This window comes from Halyomorpha halys, unplaced genomic scaffold, assembly GCF_000696795.3.
Source record: "Halyomorpha halys isolate HHAL.00 unplaced genomic scaffold, Hhal_1.1 Scaffold1035.1, whole genome shotgun sequence".
NCBI classification, from domain to species: domain Eukaryota; kingdom Metazoa; phylum Arthropoda; class Insecta; order Hemiptera; family Pentatomidae; genus Halyomorpha; species Halyomorpha halys.
In genome coordinates, this window is record NW_027107491.1 from 125,857 (window position 1) to 140,307 (window position 14,451).

General features: G+C 30.3%; 1 protein-coding gene across 9 annotated transcripts in view; it reads left to right on the forward strand.

The window, feature by feature from the left end:
* The window catches only part of shn (schnurri), a 206,277-nt gene that overhangs the window by 67,556 nt on the left and 124,270 nt on the right, over positions 1-14,451 (forward strand). The window contains exon 1 of one of the 9 annotated variants that reach the window (XM_014432204.3): positions 12,440-12,540. The exons of the other annotated variants lie outside the window; for them this stretch is intronic. The gene's annotated coding sequence lies outside the window, so the exon portion shown is untranslated. Of the gene's footprint in view, positions 1-12,439; positions 12,541-14,451 lie in introns of those variants that run through there. 9 annotated transcript variants of the gene reach the window in all.

Here is a 14,451-nt window from a genome sequence, read left to right on the forward strand (position 1 = left end):
TACCCAACCATTAACAGCGAGTACTCTTATAATTAGAGGTTATTTTTAATTTTGAAGAATTATTCGTTTTATTTTTAAATCTACTCTGATAAGATATTATCCCAACGTATCAATCATCAATGAAATCCTTTATAATTTGATGAACGAAGGTGAGGCCTTTATTTTTAAATACCGAAGAACGCTTGAGTTTGATAAATATTTTTAAATAATCCCTACACAGCAACTAGGTAAGGTCTTTTTAGTGACACCTCAGCATAATTCAATAATAAACTAAACATGCACAAAAATACTTAAGAAACAAGTTAATCATCACAGATATGATAAATTAACTAGTGTTATATATATGTATAAATTTATTGTAAGTGTTCTTTGACTCTCCAGATCTCCGTCCTGGAAAAAAATTAATCAAAAATATACGCATTCTTCTAAAAACTGAACTAACCCCTAAATACCCCGAAATTTTAACTAATATATAACACATTTTTGATAATTATTATTATAATTTAGAATGTTTATATTAATTAAGTATATTTATTATTAAGCCACAGGAATACGTATTATTGAATACAATGATAAATATTCTTATGAAATTGTGTTATTTAAAAGTCATTTAATCTTCCTGTGATAGGTCATTTATTACGGAGTCATAATGGACGTCTCTCAGGAATTAATATTTTCTGAAGTTCGCTTAACTGTCGGTATCACCAGCTACCGTGATGAACCTACGGGAAGTTTAGCCCTTTATAATGTATAATTAGTCATTTTTAAAATAACAATTAAGAGTAAACATTTTTTTTTCTTTTTAATACCTAAGTGGTAAATAATGCTCATTATTTACTTAATGGATTGTATTTATTTTCTCAAATTGTAGGGACCCAGTAGTATACAACAGTTAATTAGTATATCTTACTTATTCATCAAAAATGTATCAATTGAAATACGACAATATACATTTTATTATTCAAAATACAAAATATTTTTTTAATAGTCCATAAGTAATTTAAAATTTACTATAGTTAAATTTCATATTTTATACTTCCATCTGTTATTGGAATATCTAAATTTTATTATTATATAAATTCTGTAGGGAAAAGTAATTTCCAAAAACGTTAATGTAAACTACAAGTTCTACAACTTTTACAATAAATAATAAGCATAGTTACGTATTTATTTTTAAATTAATAGTAATTTAAGCTATCATCTATATTGTTTTATACTACAATATGTTATAGTATATCTAGAATTCTGGTTTCTGCCCTATTTCTTTTATATCCATATAAAAGTTTATTCCATGACTATTTTTAAGAACACTTACTAAATTGAATCGCAAAATAAAGTGGGGGTTGATTAATATGTGGAATGGCAGGAAATTAAAAAAGCAAATAATAATTTTGTTGAGAAGTTGAGTCCCTATAATAATAATAACCTTTATTTACTCTGGAATTGATCCCTTTAGAATAATATACAGGCGTCAAAATTAGGTATTAAAGCCTTAGAGTAAAGTACAAAATAAAAATGAACAACAATAATTAACAGAATATATAAAACAAGATTAGAACAAATAAAATAAAACTATATGTTATACCATAAAACATAAGATGACTAACTTCTGATAATAAATAAAAAGTATTTATTTAAAAATAAAAAATAAAAAGTTATAAAAATCAAATACAATTAAGCTAAATATAATAAATGGAAAGGTACAATTTCTGCTAATATATATATTTACAGGTATAAGCGAAAATCTGAAACATTAAATACAGAAAATATATAAACGTTGTTTGAAACTTTTAATTACTATTGTTCCGGGATTGGGTGGACAGAAGGTGGTCGAAGATACGGTATTTGAAGATTGGAAGGGTATTAGAACTACGAATGATAATGCATTATGATGTTGCTATTTGAATAGATAGTTTGGCTTCCTCTTAGTTTAGAAACTATTCTTTAAAAAATTGACGAATTAAAATTGTTTATTGATATAACATACAACAAAATCTTATTATATTTACTATTCTGTTTTTTTTTTGTTTTTTTAATGTTTAAGTCAATATAATCGATTGTATCTGTTAATGGTAATTTAAGTGTGTAATTACATTTTTTATTTATTTTTTTAGTGTTATTATTGTAGAAAATAGTTGGAATACACCGAAACGTAAGTTTAAAATAAAATGTAAATTATAGTTTACATTAATAAAACGTTTTTAGAAATAACTTTTCATTGAACTATGTAGATTATATAATTAGATAATGTTATATTTCTTTTTTTTTTTATTATAATTTATTATTATTTATCCCAGTTAATAATGGAATAATTTGGATAGAGGATTTTTAAAGAATACGGTAACCTTCCAGTGACCTTTTACTATGAAAGGTCGCTGAACTTAATTCGGTTTCATTACTTTTCGACAAAATTAATATTTTATTTTTATTAGTTTTATCGTAATAGATATAAAATTATTATACATTTCAGAATTGTTAATCATGACAAAGTTATACATCAAGTCTAATCGAGATTATTTGTTTTATCTATCAAATTATTTTTGAAATTATGGTTTTCCTTTCCATGTGCTGATGTATTGTACTTACCCTTTATTTTAAATTGAGTATAATCTATTCATTCTCGTTAATTAATTATTTATTTATTTTTAATGTAGCAGTTTCCATATTTAGGTTATTCACTCATACTTTTATCTCTTTTCTTAAACCGCATGTTCCTTAGTTAAGATTATGTTTAATGTAGCTAAGTATGTATATGATCTATGCTATATAGATCAGTGTTTCGGCCACGGCACCCCCTTTGGGCTAAAAATATTTCGCGGTACCCTTGTTGGGCTAAAATATAAAAATGTCGCTTCATTTATCCTCAAAGTGATTGATAATGTAGAAAAGTAGATGCTGTTATGATTATTTATTTGTTATTTTAATTTTAATTTTTTTTTTTCTGTTGTGTAAATAGTTTGAGATAGTTGTATTCACTCGGGAAACCCCAGGGTGTCGCGATACCCGCTTTAGGTGCCTCTAATCTAGATTATAAATGGGTCGTTAATTTTTTAGTATAAATTATTACTTTTTGAAATAATATATTCAGTATAATTCAGCAATTTATATTTTTCAGTCTAATAATTAAGTGCGAATAACAAGATTTGTTTGCGATTTTATTCTTGAGAAATGAAAAAAAGTATTTTTTATATATACCCCTATGGTAATAATAATGTGAACTGCAATACGCAACAATCCATGAAGGGACATAGGTTCAGTAGTTCGTTAAGGAAACACTGTTTTTAGAACAACAGTTATACAAGGAGGTGATATTTTCAAGTAAGTGTACCCAATATATTAGACTGGGTGAACCTCAGGACGACTTCAGAACCCACAAGGTTGACTCACGGCTACAGTGTAACAAAAAATAATTATGCGCCTAAGCCTGATTTAGTTTGAGGTAGTAGTTACTATCCTGTACTCCCTTATATATACCCCATATGAAATTCATTTTCCTTTTTTAAAATACTTATTACTGATAACTGTATTTTACATTTTGCTAAACAAAAAATTGAAAGAGAAAAACAAGACAAAAAGTAATTAAGTAAAAATCAATAAGAGATCTTTATATATCCATATATAATATTATATACATTTACAGCAATAAATGTTACTTCTCTTATGTTTATACTTACGGGTCGTTATTTTGCGTAATTTTCTATTTTAGTTTAAAGAGCGAGATTACAGACAATTATGAATAAATTTGTTTATGTATTGTTAGGTACAATTCTTAGGCATTTATTTTAAAATACCTATAGTATTTTTAAGTTGGCTGAATAACAGTTTATTCTTTAACGCGACTCTTGAGTATTCGGATTTGGTCAGTGGGATAGAAGTGATCATGTGAAACTTTGAGGGTATGAGATTTGTGAAAAATTTCGCTCCTGTTTTTCAATGTTTTGGTGTAACCTCCCCTTCCCCCCCTCTTTTTTTAAAGTACTTCGATATTTATTTGAAAGCTTCATTTAATATCATAAATTTATATCTATAGAGAGAAGATAAAGTTTTAAACTGAAGATGTAGAATATATGAGGCTACTATATTATAATTGGATAGGTTTTTACAGAGACATTGGAAAAGTAAACTGAGTTTTATGAAGTATTCCTAGCCCCTAAGGAGAATACCTTCCCAAACGGGACCGAAGCTTGGAGCTCCAATCAGCTCAAGACAGAAATAGATCTCCATTATTCTTAGCATAAGACTCTGTTTGCCCTCGAAGTCAATTGCCCAATCTCAGGATGTTCTCGAGGGATTGGACCTTAGAAAAATATCTAAATGCTCTAAGGTCGAGGTTCTGTGGATTTACTTAAATCGGCAATTATGGTTGAAGCAGTAGGGAATTCCTAATTGAATACGAGCTACTGAATAACATGGTCCTCTCTTAACAAACTAGCGGAACATACATTTTAAAACCAGTGAATTATTTTGCGTTTTGGGATTCCCAGTATACAAGGAGGTGAAAGTCCTTTCTGTGAAAGGAGAAAGATAAATAATGAAAATTATTTCTGGATTAGAACTCTCATATTGTAAAATATCAAATCTAGGACCTCCTGTTTGATTAAACCTTCAAACTCATAATTATTTGTTGAAATCCCTCTAGACTTACATACCTCAAAACTAAATGGGACTTGTAAAAAATAAATAGTACACGATATATTATCCAATTTAAAAAATTTCGAACCTTGGTCAGTCATTGACATAACTTAACCCATACAGACTCCTTACAACCGATTCCAGCACTATTGCAACCTTATGAAGAACAACCCACATAGCAGACAATACCTGCTGAAGGCTTATATCGAATTAGATGAGAGATATTAAATAAAAACAAACGTCAACTACTAACCTGGTGTAGGTTACGTTGGTATCCAAGATGATACGATTGTCTCACTAATAATTGTTCTCTATTTGTAATCCTTAAAATAGTTATTCCCTGTTTGTCTATACATTCCTTGATAGATCTAACAAAATAATGTTCGATCAATATTTGTTTTTTAACTTAATATTACTGTTTAAACTTAATATTACTGTTGTTATATTACTGTTCGTTGAGAATAAATAAATGACTAAGGAGCAAAAAAAATTATAATATGATACCAAAAGATATGATTCTATTGGATTCATACTCTTTTTGTTTTCATATTCCGGATTTTCGCCACATATTTACATGTTTTGAAGCCATCATATTTATGCGACACATTTTATATACAACCCCTCCTCAATCTCGTAGTCTGAATTAATTTTACATAGCAAATGCCCGATTCTTTACTATATTCATTAAACTCAATTTATGATGTATATGTTTATGATTCCATACGTTCCTAACAAGGAAATATTCTGAACCAGGTGACTATTTTTCTTCTTTATTTAGGACCTATACTCGTATCCAGCTTAGCCCATTATGCATAGTTAAAAATGTGCCGGCACATTTGATGTAATGACATTTAAAGATCATTACCAATAATGTGCTGGCCACACAAATCGTTCAAAACATCGGAACATTTGCTACAGCATATCCAGCGGACCATCCAACAGCACTTGGAGTCTGGATACGAGTGTGCTAAATTTAGCTTATTTTAGATTTAAGCCCATTATATTTCTTTATTTCATTGAAATTTTATTAATGACAATTTTTACCTTTAAACTATGTTAAGGTGAGATCGACTCCTATAATCGATAGTATCGACCCCATTGAACGAGATTATAAATCAACAAGCGACTTTAACACCCTGCTTTTGCGATTTTTGATAACAGACTATCCTTTGAGATTGAAATTCAAGAAGGTTATAATGATTAAAATTCTTATTTTTTTCTACAAGTTTAGAATGTTACGTGTTCAGAATAGGTTTTTTTCCATCTAATCGTATTAGTATTTAGACTATTATAAATAAATAACATACACAATAATAAATAATTAGATCGATAGATGTATCGATTTTTTGTGAACTTTACATTTGTGTATCTCGATGAGCTGTAGTAAAGACAGAGGCTCATGAAGTCACAGGCTATCGATTAACACTTGCCTCGCCCGCTACTGGGCCTTTTGCCGAGGAGTAGTTCATTTTTAAATCTCTGTTCAAAAAATTAAAAAACTAATAAATTAAAAGAATTATTTGATATATGGTATATTATTGGTATATATGGTTATATTGGTATATATATGATTGGTATATATGGTATATTATTGGTATATATGGTTATATTGATATATGGGCCTTTTGCCGAGGAGTAGTTCATTTTTAAATCTCTGTTCGAAAAATTAAAAAACTAATAAATTAAAAGAATTATTTGAAATGATTATATATCACACCCTCTCTCGACAAAATTTTTCTAATTACTAATTATTCTAGATGAACTAGAGTATTTTCAAATGATGCCATTTTTTACCAGGAGACGTTTTAGTTCCTTTTCTTCCTAATTATTCATTTGTGAAAGATTTATATATATGTTTCATTAAACATTTCATGGATGTAATATTGCTCGATTTATGTATATAATATATTTTTATTGTTAGTACTCCACACCTTCGGTTTGGCCAATATTGTATTATTGAATTTTTGAAATAATTTATTTTTATATTCATTTATGTTCTCATATTTATTTCTGTTATGAAAAGTCATTTCTGCTTAGGAGTTCGTATTTAATAAAGGATAGCTTTATTTGATTTAATTTAATGGGGGGAGGGGAGGAGCAAAGCTGGTGGATAGAACTAATTTTTTCTATCTTAAGCTATTAGAGGGAATGCATGATCATTATTAATAATATTTTAATAGATTATTTCATTTCGATCTATTTAATCTACTGCTAATCATGTAATATCTACATATTTAATCTATCGTAATCATCTAATATCTATTTATTTAATGGACGGCATATCGTAGCTTAAGGTGTGTTAGTTCGTAACTCCTAATAAATCTTGATACCATTTAAAAATTAATGCTTTATTCTAGAGACATTACTAACGAATTTTAAGTTTGGAAAATATACAGGTATCGCAAAAAACGATGATCCAACAATCATCCACCATGGACCTTCCAACATCCTAAAACTATTCTAGACCTGTCCAAATACTCGAAAAATAATACCGAACCAGTTGAATATAAAGCCCACTTTTCTCGTCTAATTCAAAACATGCCCGAATCCTTTATAATCTATACAGACGGATCTAAATCAGACCAATCAGCAGCCTTTGTCATCTAATGACTCAACGTTCAAAATTAAACTCCACAAACTATGCAACATATTCACTGCCAAACTAAATGCAATAGCAGCAGCACTTCTCTTCTGTTTTTCTTTGAACGACACCAACATAACAATAATTACAGACTCATTAACCTCCATAAAAGGTTTAGATTGTATGTATTCAGAGGATCCGAAAATTTCCTGCATCCATTTTTACTTGAATACTTTACACAATATGGGTATGTCAGTTACATTTATGTGCGTTCCAAGCCATGTAGGAATCGCCGGGAATGAACTAGCCAATCACGCTGCAAGAGAAGCACTCGCGCTCCCGGGATGGGGTAAAATAATTTTAACTCCATCAGAAATGAGCAAACCTCTTGGAAAGGAAATCAAAGATAAATGGAAATCTTTGTGGAATAAAAGCCCAATGAGTAAATTAAAAATTATTAAAAAGGGTGTGAAGCCCTGAGGTACCTCCAGTCGCAAATGCCCTAGAGAGGAGGTAGTACTGACCAGACTGAGAATGTCACACGAGGTTCACCCACTCCTATCTTATTTCAAAAGAAACGCTTCCGAACTGCTAGTATTGCAACAATAATCTGACAATAAGCCATATTTTCCAACAATGTCCATATTTCACACCACAGCTCAATACCTTAGGACTAAACCCATATATTTCAAAAACCCTCGGAGACGATGATAAAACAATAGAATTAGTGTTTAAGTTTCTAAAAACACAACATTTATTGGCAAAAATATAACATTGAACGGAAGGAAAAACTAATAATAATAAAATAAATAAATAAAATAATAAATAATCAAATTAAAAAATAAATAAAATTAAAGGAATATAAAAAAAAAATTGCGTTGATGGGCGAAGAAGTTTGACGCTACTAAACAAAAAAAAACAAACAAATGGAATTTTTCATAAAGGAATATTATTCCCAAGTTAGTTAACAGATTTTGAATCCTAGTTTATATTTGTCGCTTTATGTTTTTTTTTTCCTAACCTGCTCAATGTCTTTATTTACATACAAATACAATATACATACTTAATTTACAATAAATCTTGGCTTTATGGTGAATATTGTGCCTTTCGATTTCTCGCTGGAATGGTAACTTTATTTACAGGAAGGACGTCAGCTAAGCTAGCTATCTTTAGAACGAATTTTAAATGCCAAAATAAAAGTGGGGAGGCATTGTTCGCGACGGCTACGTCAGTGCCTGGGATGATGGAGATTATTATATTAAAGAGGTGAACGGGAGTGTTCCGCCACTTGGTGTTCGCCCACGCCAACTCGACTCGACTCGCATCACAATACGGCCATCTCTTTGTGTACCCTTGGCAGGCACGCGACATTCAAATGTCTGATTTGATAATATAACTAAGGACCCATTTTTCATCCTAGAAAACACTAAAAATATATTTAAAAAAACAGGGTTTGGCTTACAGGAGGAGGCTACGGGCGTGGGGTCATCCATGGCAAAGCAACTTTTTTTGGTGATCCTAGGTCGAAAAATATTTGACAAGTGCCCGAGAGTTTTCAAGGAGCCGTGAAAAAATCATTGTTACACAACTTTTAACCTTTTTTAAACTATCTATCTATAGGGAAATCATGAATTTATAAAGTTAGCGCGGGACATCGGCAGAAAAAAAAAATTTAAAAACATATATGTCCTCCATAAATCAATTCCCAAAATTTCTAACTTTTGATTTATCTGAAAATACCTATTTGAATGTTTCAAAAGACGCTGAAAACGAATCTGATTTGATTTTTTCTAAAATGAATATTTTTGGTCTACTATAGTGGAAGCGACTTTTGGTTATTGTATTTTTGTTATACATTTAACTCATCCAATGAGATTAGCAACTTTTTGTTCTTATTATACAAGGAAAATCGATTGGTATAAAGTTACCACTAGATCGGTGCAGAGCAAAGACGGTATATGGTATTATAAAAAAATCTGAAATTATGTAAACATTTTATTTTCTCGGCTCCTAGCCAAGAATGGTGAATTGGCAAGACCACTTGAACACGTGGATTATATTTTTCGACCTAGTATCAACAATAAACGTTTCATTGAAACGGTGATTCCATGTGCGTAGTATCCTCTACGGATCCTTTGCATGTTAGTCATTCTCGAACACTAAGAAGTTCTTTGGGGCAGAGAATTATCTTCTGGGCCAAGAAAGAAATCTAACAAATGACCAATCATACCGTTATATGCAACAGGTCTGTAACTAAAATATATAAGGTTACACATATCATATAAGACGACTTTCATGTTGCTTGGAGATTTCTTGTGAACCTTAACAACCTTGACAAAATTAACTGAAAATTGCGGTGCTTTACTAGTTAAAGACCCCAATCAGCTTAACAACCTCTTTAATCCTATCGGTATTGAGTGATGTTATAGAACTTCGGATATAGACGAAACAACTGGAGCCCCGGGTATATATATTTTTTAGGATTACACCCACTATAGTAGCAAATTGACGTACTCGCATCAACATTGATAAAATAATGAACTATGTAATTTTTAAACAGCTATGAAGTCATGTTATCGAACCCTATAAATTTGTTTGTGAGAGATGACATCACTCAGACTTATAAAACATATAAGTGTCAACGATTTAATGAAAATTCAACTTGAGTTACGTAAATTTAAACAAATTTTTTTTTTATGGTTTATATTTAAAAATTAACGTATTGAGTTTTACATTAATTAACTAGTGTTGGATGTTTTAAATGAAACAGATTGCAACGTTTTTCTTAAGCAAATTAAAAGTTTAAGTTAAAGTGACAAATCAATTTAATAAAAATACCTAAAACTTTTAAACAGACCCTTTTCACCAAATGAAGTTCAACAAATTTATCTCTGGAAAAATTCTTTCTGTTCAGAACACCGACCAAAACAGGTAGACTTTTCATGCAGTACACCATTATGCCAAAAAAAGATTTATAAAGTTGTTAAATATCGAGACAGCTACTTACTTTACTATACAGTAGTAATTAATAATAAATAAATTAATAATTTATAGAAAAGAAATTTACATCCTCCTCACCCTTATTCAAGAAATAAATAAAATTAGTAAAATACCTGCTACATTCGTTTTTCTCGATTTAGTTAATGATAACTACTATCATTTATCAAAACTACTTAACAGTTAAAGGTTAGATGGTTTTTATTATATACTGTATTCTAGTCTAGTTTACACGATATAATAAATAACTCTTATTAATAGTACTATTATAGCACCTATTAGTTTTATTTATGTTAATTATAAACTATTTTGTTGTACTAGTATATTCTTAGTGATGATAAATTATTGTTAGGTAATATTAACAAGCGATCCAATGCTACCTTAATCAGCGGCCACACAAGGACACGTAACGAGGTACCACTTGTCAAAGCAGTCTGCCAGTTCGTTAGTGTCGGCTTCCGTCTACTAACGATTTGGGGTTAACTGTATCCAATGAACTGCAAGGTGTAATGGCAATCGTATATAGCATATAGGCTTTTCACAGCTCCCAACCTGATGTAAGTCGGTGTATAAAAATAAAATAAATCGGATTTGGACAGGGGCAACTCTCGAAAACTACAAATCTTAGCTCCATGTTGTACGTGAGGAAAATGCCCAGAATTTTATCCTCTTTGTAATGGGCTATAATTAACTAATATAAAATTATATCACGGCGCTACACCGACACATAGAGGCATGAATGAAATATTAACGAGTATTTAAACATTTGAATTCAAATATCTCGAAAACTAAAATTTGGAGTTACATACTGTGAGTGAAGGAAATGTTCGTTGTTTTATCCTCTTTGTTATGATGTATAAATCAAAATTTTATATTTATGCTACACCTAGTTAGAGAGGCGTAAAGTGGAAAATTTAATAATACAAAGGGTAATGTAAACTACTTATTTAATTATTATGATTAGTATAATTAAATAAACCATATTTAGTAATTATAATTAAATAAGAAAATAAATTAGATAAAAATTTTATTGTAAAATATATATCATTATTACTAAAATTTTAATACACTATTCTATTTCAAAATTTCACTTTTGTCGGCCAGTCCCAAGACTGCCACCATTTTTTTTTTTATAAGCACGCCTATATTTTAAATTATATTTTCCTATTAATTTATAGAGTAATTTATTGCGAGTATGTGTTAAGGAGATGATCTAAGTTTCGAGAAGAAGCTGTGAAAAAATTTGTCCTAATAAGAAAGGAAAGGAAGAGAAAAAAAGCGATCTACTTTTGATTACTTTTGGTTTCTGCATGTCGGGACATTGTATAATGTATTTATTTATTCTCTTTGGTCCTGCTTGGCAGGCATATGAAATGTTTCCTTTATTACTGAATACGATGTATAGTTTTAATTAAAGTTTATTTTATTTTTTAGCAACTATTAACTTCTTTTTGTTATCCATTTTCATCCAACGCCAAGGACAGGCGAAGAGGGAGGATCTCATTATTTAAAAGGTTGGTCTTTGTTCACTCCCTTATTTTTCTTCTCCTACAATCCCTTCTCTGGGGCAGTGGTTATTCATTTACAAAAAGGAACTTTTTTTCTTTTCGTACATTCACCCTTCAGTGTAATGAGTTTTTATCACACGATTCAACAAAAGGGAATAACTTTTCAAAAAAGGTTTAATCTTCTAATGTCAAACAATAATAACTTGGTGCTTAGTCTTGTTTATTTTTTATTCCGTTATTCCGGTGTGAGTGAAGTACGTTTTACTAAAAAAGCCGTGTAAAAATAAAATGAACAGGATTGGAATGATTTGTTGGATTAAGACCCTGGAATCTCTTCTGTTACAGTAGGTGTGAATAGGTTTTGAGGAGGGTAGCCCTCTGTTCATGACATGCTCAACCTCTTGTACTTAGAATTAGGGCTTAAAGTGGTTCCCTGACCCTTCATTTGTTTGGGAAATGACCCAGACGGTTAAGACGACACCATTTCCTTGAGCACCTTTATAAGAAACAGTTACAAAATGAGGCCTTATGTTTGTTAGTGCTAGAAAGTTTCTTCGAAGATTTAAAATAATATAGTTTTCCCGATTTGTTTGTCGATTTCGCCGGGACAGATAACTCGCTCGAAGATTTGTTGCAGAAGGAAGATATCTGATTACCAGCTGACTTGGCAGTGGTACAGGATCTGGTGGGGCTGTGGGCAGTCTGCATTTATAACCGCCTTCAAGAGGTTCCTCTTGCGTCTAGTATTAGTTATTCGTTCTTATTCAGTTATAGGCTCGTTATTTTCGAGACAATTTATGTTAAGTTCTTTGTAATTGCGAGGTAAGTTAGCATATTAAGTTAGTTCACATTACAATGGTATCAACATATTTATAATACAGCTCATCGACTAGATTACTTCAAACGGAGATAATGTAACTATTTCAAACATTAATGAAGGATTTCCATTTTTTAACAATGTTTATATACCAACTAACTGCCATTATCACGTTGTTACTTTAATTTAGCCATGACTAGCGAATAATTAAGTTTGTAAATAGATTACTGTCGGTACACTGCCAGAGTAAAATATCTGCAAATTTTAAGATCTTGGGATTTGTTATATTTTAACGTGGTTTTCTATTCGCTTAGTATTTCAAAAAATATCTAACTGATAATTATATGTAACTGATTAAAAATGAAAAATGATTTGTTGAGGTTTATTTTAATTAGAAATTAGTAGCTATCTTAAATCTGAGACCATAATTTAAACACAATTCTCTGTAATACGGGACTTTGAATTCTACCGACGATATTTGATTTTCTTATTTTTTTTTTAAGACTAATATATCTACCTCTGAGCTTTGTTTATTCACTAATGATTACATAATTAATAGTAATAATTAAATTAATTGAATCTATCTAATCTTCTAGCTGTGAAATAGATACGCATTCTTTTAATATATTTACTTAGTTTTTTTACTTCCACATTTGTCTATATATGGAGTATATATTGTCTATATATGTTTCGAGTTCTAGTTTGAATATTTATATACATTCAGGTGTTTGAGGTTTTCTTGAGGCCAAATAACCGAGCTTCGCAAAATGGTGTGTGAACAGCCTAGCTCAAAAACGGAAGGGGAAAGGGAGAGATTAACCGAAGAAAAAAGAGAAAGGGGGATTAGGACGGGACTTCGATTTTGTTCATTAATAAATACTCCTATTTATTTATTTCCACATTATATTACAATTAGGTGACTGAATAATGTATTATTAGCATGGGCTTACCAGTATAAGTTTATTTTTAATGAGTTATTTTTTACTTTTTTGTGTGCAATCAATTAATCATTGTAAGCAAACAAATTCAATCTAATGAACATTAATGCAAAAAATAAAAATTAATTTTAACAATAAAAGTATTTTTCTTAAACTACAGTAGACCAACTATTTTTAAACGCTTATTACTATTGTTCTTTTACATAACTCCGAGACACGTGCTACACCCACGGAACAGACAATACCCCCCGTAATGCTGAAAAGGAGTTGGACGAGTGGCCTCCTTGACTAAAAGCAAATCCTAATTACGAGTGAGGAGTTGGAATCCCAGCCGCTGGGTATTGTTTTCTCACGTAGCCTGGTATGCCATTTGTTGTCATTTATTTAACAAAGGGCATTCATTAATTGTTAATATTCTCCATGAATATACTATATCAGTATAACACTATAGTTGTGAATTGATTGCCTAACAATAAAATACATGTAAGTAATCATAGTTTCCTTCGTATACTTGAGTTCGCATAAAAATAAGTTGAATAAAAGGAAAACCTGTCTGGGTTCGGTCAAAATAACTCAAATAGAAAATTTTTATTACCAGCCAATAACCAAACTATTATTTATTTTATACAAGCTTACGTTTCGCCTGCTTGGTACTTGTCCAGGTGTACTTCGGACAGTACGCTTCGAAGCATCGCTAAATGAAGAGAAGGTATTGGTAAAACGGAATCCATTGATATTTCGGTGCGAAGATTCTGCTCCCAAGGTAATTGCGATGAAACTATTTGTTCTTGTAAATAATAGATAGTTGTGCACCCTCCAAGCTTTAGTTTTGTATATGCACCTGCTGAATCAGGTAACTTTAGTTTTCCAGAACTTAAGTGAGGTAAATTGAATTAATTACAATATTCAAATCATTAATTAAAATTTCGGCAGTTATATTTTGTATATATGAACTAAAATTGCTTATCATTTCAGTAG